Here is a 7,500-nt window from a genome sequence, read left to right as displayed (position 1 = left end):
TACCAGGGGTAGAGCTGGGGGTACCAGGGGTAAAGAGCGGGCCGGCCCGGCGTGCGAGTTTGGCCGGAAAAGGGGCCACTCGGTCGGATTGGGAGTTTGAAAAAAATCCCCCATTCATTTCCAATGGCGGAGGTACCAGGGGCAAGGCTGGGGGTACCAGGGGCGAAGCTGGCTGGGGGTACCAGGGGTAAGGCTGAGGGTACCAGGGGTGCAGCTGAGGGTACCAGGGGTAAGGTTGAGGGTACCAGGGGTGTTGCTGGGGGTACCAGGGGTCACCATTCATTTTCAATGGGGGAGGTACCAGGGGCAAGGCTGGGGGTACCAGGGGTGTTGCTGGGGGTACCAGGGGTAAAGAGCGGGCCGGCCCGGCGGGCGAGTGTGGCCGGAAAAGGGGCCTCTTGCTCGGATTGGGAGTTTGAAAAAATTCCCCCATTCATTTTCAATGGCAGATGTACCAGGGGTCGGTGTCCGCCAGACGGCGGTGTGGTAGGCAAAAGGCGGGCCGGCTCGGCGAGCGTGCGTGCCCGGGAAAAAGGCCTCTTGGCCGGCGTGAGAGTTTAATAATAGCGGGCCGGCTCATCGAGCGTGCGTGCCCGGGAAAAGGGCCTCTTGGCCGGCGTGAGAGTTTAATAATAGCGGGCCGGCCCGGCGAGCGTGCGTGCCCGGGAAAAAGGCCTCCTTGCAGGCGTGAGCGTTTAATAATAGCGGGCCGGCCCGGCGAGCGTGCGTGCCCGGGAAAAAGGCCTCCTTGCAGGCGTGAGCGTTTAATAATAGCGGGCCGGCCCGGCGAGCGTGCGTGCCCGGGAAAAAGGCCTCCTTGCAGGCGTGAGAGTTTAATAATAGCGGGCCGGCCCGGCGAGCGTGCGTGCCCGGGAAAAAGGCCTCCTTGCAGGCGTGAGAGTTTAATAATAGCGGGCCGGCTCGGCGAGCGTGCGTGCACGGGAAAAAGGCCTCTTGGCCGGCGTGAGAGTTTAATAATAGCGGGCCGGCCCGGCGAGCGTGCGTGCCCGGGAAAAAGGCCTCCTTGCAGGCGTGAGAGTTTAATAATAGCGGGCCGGCTCATCGAGCGTGCGTGCCCGGGAAAAGGGCCTCCTTGCAGGCGTGAGAGTTTAATAATAGCGGGCCGGCTCTGCGAGCGTGCGTGCCCGGGAAAAGGGCCTCTTGGCCGGCCTGAGCGTTTAATAATAGCGGGCCGGCTCATCGAGCGTGCGTGCCCGGGAAAAGGGCCTCTTGGCCGGCCTGAGCGTTTAATAATAGCGGGCCGGCCCCGCGAGCGTGCGTGCCCGGGAAAAAGGCCTCCTTGCAGGCGTGAGAGTTTAATAATAGCGGGCCGGCTCATCGAGCGTGCGTGCCCGGGAAAAGGGCCTCCTTGCAGGCGTGAGAGTTTAATAATAGCGGGCCGGCTCGGCGAGCGTGCGTGCCCGGGAAAAGGGCCTCTTGGCCGGCGTGAGAGTTTAATAATAGCGGGCCGGCCCCGCGAGCGTGCGTGCCCGGGAAAAAGGCCTCCTTGCAGGGGTGAGAGTTTAATAATAGCGGGCCGGCCCGGCGAGCGTGCGTGCCCGGGAAAAAGGCCTCCTTGCAGGCGTGAGCGTTTAATAATAGCGGACCGGCTCTGCGAGCGTGCGTGCCCGGGAAAAGGGCCTCTTGGCCGGCCTGAGCGTTTAATAATAGCGGGCCGGCCCGGCGAGCGTGCGTGCCCGGGAAAAAGGCCTCTTGGCCGGCTTGGGGGATTGAAAAAAAATCCCCCATTCATTTTCAACGGGAGGGGTCGGCGGTACCGCTTGGTGTCCGCCAGACGGCGGTGTGGTAGGCAAATGGCGGGCCTGCACGGCGAGCGTGCGTGCCCGGGAAAAAGGCCTCCTTGCAGGCGTGAGAGTTTAATAATAGCGGGCCGGCCCGGAGAGCGTGCGTGCCCGGGAAAAAGGCCTCTTGGCCGGCGTGAGAGTTTAATAATAGCGGGCCGGCCCGGCGAGCGTGCGTGCCCGGGAAAAAGGCCTCCTTGCAGGCGTGAGCGTTTAATAATAGCGGGCCGGCTCATCGAGCGTGCGTGCCCGGGAAAAGGGCCTCTTGGCCGGCGTGAGAGTTTAATAATAGCGGGCCGGCTCATCGAGCGTGCGTGCCCGGGAAAAAGGCCTCTTGGCCGGCTTGGGGGATTGAAAAAAAAATCCCCCATTCATTTTCAACGGGAGGGGTCGGCGGTACCGCTTGGTGTCCGCCAGACGGCGGTGTGGTAGGCAAATGGCGGGCCTGCACGGCGAGCGTGCGTGCCCGGGAAAAAGGCCTCCTGGCCGGCGTGAGAGTTTAATAATAGCGGGCCGGCTCTGCGAGCGTGCGTGCCCGGGAAAAAGGCCTCCTTGCAGGCGTGAGAGTTTAATAATAGCGGGCCGGCTCGGCGAGCGTGCGTGCCCGGGAAAAATGCCTCCTGGCCGGCGTGAGAGTTTAATAATAGCGGGCCGGCTCGGCGAGCGTGCGTGCCCGGGAAAAAGGCCTCTTGGCCGGCGTGAGAGTTTAATAATAGCGGGCCGGCTCGGCGAGCGTGCGTGCCCGGGAAAAGGGCCTCTTGGCCGGCGTGAGAGTTTAATAATAGCGGGCCGGCTCAGCGAGCGTGCGTGCCCGGGAAAAAGGCCTCCTTGCAGGCGTGAGAGTTTAATAATAGCGGGCCGGCTCATCGAGCGTGCGTGCCCGGGAAAAGGGCCTCTTGGCCGGCGTGAGAGTTTAATAATAGCGGGCCTGAGAGTTTAATAATAGCGGGCCGGCTCGGCGAGCGTGCGTGCCCGGGAAAAGGGCCTCTTGGCCGGCGTGAGAGTTTAATAATAGCGGGCCGGCTCATCGAGCGTGCGTGCCCGGGAAAAGGGCCTCTTGGCCGGCGTGAGAGTTTAATAATAGCGGGCCGGCCCGGCGAGCGTGCGTGCCCGGGAAAAAGGCCTCCTTGCAGGCGTGAGCGTTTAATAATAGCGGGCCGGCCCGGCGAGCGTGCGTGCCCGGGAAAAAGGCCTCCTTGCAGGCGTGAGAGTTTAATAATAGCGGGCCGGCTCCGCGAGCGTGCGTGGCCGGGAAAAAGGCCTCTTGGCCGGCGTGAGAGTTTAATAATAGCGGGCCGGCTCGGCGAGCGTGCGTGCCCGGGAAAAGGGCCTCTTGGCCGGCGTGAGAGTTTAATAATAGCGGGCCGGCTCATCGAGCGTGCGTGCCCGGGAAAAGGGCCTCTTGGCCGGCGTGAGAGTTTAATAATAGCGGGCCGGCCCGGCGAGCGTGCGTGCCCGGGAAAAAGGCCTCCTTGCAGGCGTGAGAGTTTAATAATAGCGGGCCGGCTCCGCGAGCGTGCGTGGCCGGGAAAAAGGCCTCTTGGCCGGCGTGAGAGTTTAATAATAGCGGGCCGGCTCATCGAGCGTGCGTGCCCGGGAAAAGGGCCTCTTGGCCGGCGTGAGAGTTTAATAATAGCGGGCCGGCTCATCGAGCGTGCGTGCCCGGGAAAAGGGCCTCTTGGCCGGCGTGAGAGTTTAATAATAGCGGGCCGGCCCGGCGAGCGTGCGTGCCCGGGAAAAAGGCCTCCTTGCAGGCGTGAGAGTTTAATAATAGCGGGCCGGCTCCGCGAGCGTGCGTGCCCGGGAAAAAGGCCTCCTTGCAGGCGTGAGAGTTCAATAATAGCGGGCCGGCCCGGCGAGCGTGCGTGCCCGGGAAAAAGGCCTCCTTGCAGGCGTGAGAGTTTAATAATAGCGGGCCGGCCCGGCGAGCGTGCGTGCCCGGGAAAAAGGCCTCTTGGCCGGCGTGAGAGTTTAATAATAGCGGGCCGGCCCCGCGAGCGTGCGTGCCCGGGAAAAAGGCCTCCTTGCAGGGGTGAGAGTTTAATAATAGCGGGCCGGCCCGGCGAGCGTGCGTGCCCGGGAAAAAGGCCTCTTGGCCGGCGTGGGAGATTGAAAAAATTCCCCCATTCATTTTCAATGGCGGGGGTACCAGGGGTAGAGCTGGGGGTACCAGGGGTAAAGAGCGGGCCGGCCCGGCGTGCGAGTTTGGCCGGAAAAGAGGCCTCTTGGTCGGATTGGGAGATTGAAAAAATTCCCCCATTCATTTTCAATGGCGGGGGTACCAGGGGTAGAGCTGGGGGTACCAGGGGTAAAGAGCGGGCCGGCCCGGCGTGCGAGTTTGGCCGGAAAAGAGGCCTCTTGGTCGGATTGGGAGATTGAAAAAATTCCCCCATTCATTTTCAATGGCGGGGGTACCAGGGGTAGAGCTGGGGGTACCAGGGGTAAAGAGCGGGCCGGCCCGGCGTGCGAGTTTGGCCGGAAAAGAGGCCTCTTGGTCGGATTGGGAGATTGAAAAAATTCCCCCATTCATTTTCAATGGCGGGGGTACCAGGGGTAGAGCTGGGGGTACCAGGGGTAAAGAGCGGGCCGGCCCGGCGTGCGAGTGTGGCCGGGAAAGAGCCCTCCTGGCCGGCCTGGGAGATTGAAAAAAATTCCCCCATTCATTTTCAATGGCGGGGGTACCAGGGGTAAAGAGCGGGCCGGCCCAGCGTGCGAGTTTGGCCGGGAAAGGGGCCTCCTGGCCGGCCTGGGGGATTAAAAAAATTCCCCCATTCATTTTCAATGGCGGGGGTACCAGGGGTAGCAGTACCGATTTTGGTCGTTAGGGGCGCTGTAGTAGGTAAACCAGATATGCGGAGTTAGGGGGTCAAGAAGGCGAAAGGCTTAGAAAGTGACCGTTCACCAAAATACTTTCCGAAACGTATATAGGGGGGCATGTGTCGGACGAGTCACCATGCTTTCTCGATGCTGGAGGTACCAGGGGCACAAAGTTGGCCGGGAAAGATGCCTCTTAGGCGGATTGAAAGCATGAGAAAATGCCCCCCATTCATTTTCAATGGCGGAGAGCGGGCCGGCCCCGCAGCCGAGTGTGGCCGGCGGAGAGGCGTCTCGGTCGGATGAATGAAGCGTGGAGCCGGCCTCTGACGGCGGAGCTCCGCACTTTCGAATATTTTCTATCTCCCCCTCCGGGCGGTCGACGGCAGTTGGGAAGGCCGCCCGAGAGGCGCCCGGGGCGGATACCTCGGGCGAAAAGCCGGCCTCTGACGGCGGAGCTCCGCACTTTCGAATATTTTCTATTTCCCCCTCCGGGCGGTCGACGGCAGTTGGGAAGGCCGCCCGAGAGGCGCCCGGGGCGGATACCTCGGGCGAAAAGCCGGCCTCTGACGGCGGAGCTCCGCACTTTCGAATATTTTCTATCTCCCCCTCCGGGCGGCCGACGGCAGTTGGGAAGGCCGCCCGAGAGGCGCCCGGGGCGGATACCTCGGGCGAAAAGCCGGCCTCTGACGGCGGAGCTCCGCACTTTCGAATATTTTCTATTTCCCCCTCCGGGCGGCCGACGGCAGTTGGGAAGGCCGCCCGAGAGGCGCCCGGGGCGGATACCTCGGGCGAAAAGCCGGCCTCTGACGGCGGAGCTCCGCACTTTCGAATATTTTCTATTTCCCCCTCCGGGCGGCCGACGGCAGTTGGGAAGGCCGCCCGAGAGGCGCCCGGGGCGGATACCTCGGGCGAAAAGCCGGCCTCTGACGGCGGAGCTCCGCACTTTCGAATATTTTCTATTTCCCCCTCCGGGCGGCCGACGGCAGTTGGGAAGGCCGCCCGAGAGGCGCCCGGGGCGGATACCTCGGGCGAAAAGCCGGCCTCTGACGGCGGAGCTCCGCACTTTCGAATATTTTCTATTTCCCCCTCCGGGCGGCCGACGGCAGTTGGGAAGGCCGCCCGAGAGGCGCCCGGGGCGGATACCTCGGGCGAAAACCCGGCCTCTGACGGCGGAGCTCCGCACTTTCGAATATTTTCTATTTCCCCCTCCGGGCGGCCGACGGCAGTTGGGAAGGCCGCCCGAGAGGCGCCCCGGGGCGGATACCTCGGGCGAAAAGCCGGCCTCTGACGGCGGAGCTCCGCACTTTCGAATATTTTCTATTTCCCCCTCCGGGCGGCCGACGGCAGTTGGGAAGGTCGCCCGAGAGGCGCCCCGGGGCGGATACCCCGGGCGAAAAGCCGGCCTCTGACGGCGGAGCTCCGCACTTTCGAATATTTTCTATTTCCCCCTCCGGGCGGCTGACGGCAGGTGGGAAGGCCGCCCATTCATTTTCAATGGCGGAGGTACCAGGGGTGCCGCTGAGGGTACCAGGGGTGCCGCTGAGGGTACCAGGGGTGCAGCTGAGGGTACCAGGGGTGCCGCTGAGGGTACCAGGGGTGCCGATGAGGGTACCAGGGGTACGGCTGAGGGTACCAGGGGTGCCGCTGAGGGTACCAGGGGTGCCGCTGAGGGTACCAGGGGTGCCGCTGAGGGTACCAGGGGTTCGGCTGAGGGTACCAGGGGTACGGCTGAGGGTACCAGGGGTGCCGCTGAGGGTACCAGGGGTGCCGCTGAGGGTACCAGGGGTGCGGCTGAGGGTACCAGGGGTAAGGCTGAGGGTACCAGGGGTGCCGCTGAGGGTACCAGGGGTGCGGCTGAGGGTACCAGGGGTAAGGCTGAGGGTACCAGGGGTAAGGCTGAGGGTACCAGGGGTAAGGCTGAGGGTACCAGGGGTACGGCTGGAGGTACCAGGGGTAAGGCTGGAGGTACCAGGGGTAAGGCTGGAGGTACCAGGGGTAAGGCTGGAGGTACCAGGGGTTAGGCTGGAGGTACCAGGGGTAAGGCTGGGGGTACCAGGGGTAAGGCTGAGGGTACCAGGGGCGAAGCTGGCTGGGGGTACCAGGGGTTGGGCTGAGGGTACCAGGGGTTGGGCTGAGGGTACCAGGGGTAAGGCTGAGGGTACCAGGGGCGAAGCTGGCTGGGGGTACCAGGGGTGTTGCTGAGGGTACCAGGGGTGCCGCTGAGGGTACCAGGGGTTAGGCTGGGGGTACCAGGGGTTGAGCTGAGGGTACCAGGGGTAAGGCTGAGGGTACCAGGGGTGTTGCTGGGGGTACCAGGGGTCGCCATTCATTTTCAATGGGGGAGGTACCAGGGGTAGGGCTGGGGGTACCAGGGGTAAAGAGCGGACCGGCTCGCCGGCCGAGCGTGGCCGAAAAAGAGGCCTCCTGGCCGGATTGAGAAATTAAAAAAATTCCCCCATTCATTTTCAATGGCGGGGGTACCAGGGGTATGCAGTACCGATTTTGGTCGTTAGGGGCGCTGTAGTAGGTAAACCAGATATGGGGAGTTAGGGGGTCAAGAAGGCTAAAAGGCTTAGAAAGTGAGCGTTCACCAAAATACTTTCCGAAACGTATATAGGTGAGCATGTTTTGAATGGGTGACCTCCAGGGCGACACAGGGGAGGCCCCTAAGAGTATAATCAGACCATCGTGAGGGTGTTTCCAGCCACCCAAAAGCACTGGAACGGCCTCTGACGGCGGAGCTCCGCACTATCGAATATTTTCTATTTCCCCCTCCAGGCGGTCGACGGCAGTTGGGAAGGCCGCCCGAGAGGCGCCCGGGGCGGATACCCCGTGCGAAAACCCGGCCTCTGACGGCGGAGCTCCGCACTTTCGAATATTT

The sequence above is a fragment of the Hippocampus guttulatus genome, unplaced genomic scaffold (assembly GCF_054856545.1).
Source record: "Hippocampus guttulatus isolate MCC_2025c unplaced genomic scaffold, RoL_Hgut_1.0 HiC_scaffold_36, whole genome shotgun sequence".
Lineage (NCBI taxonomy): Eukaryota > Metazoa > Chordata > Actinopteri > Syngnathiformes > Syngnathidae > Hippocampus > Hippocampus guttulatus.
The sequence above is the reverse complement of the archived record's forward strand: the minus strand, read 5'-3'. Positions refer to the sequence as shown.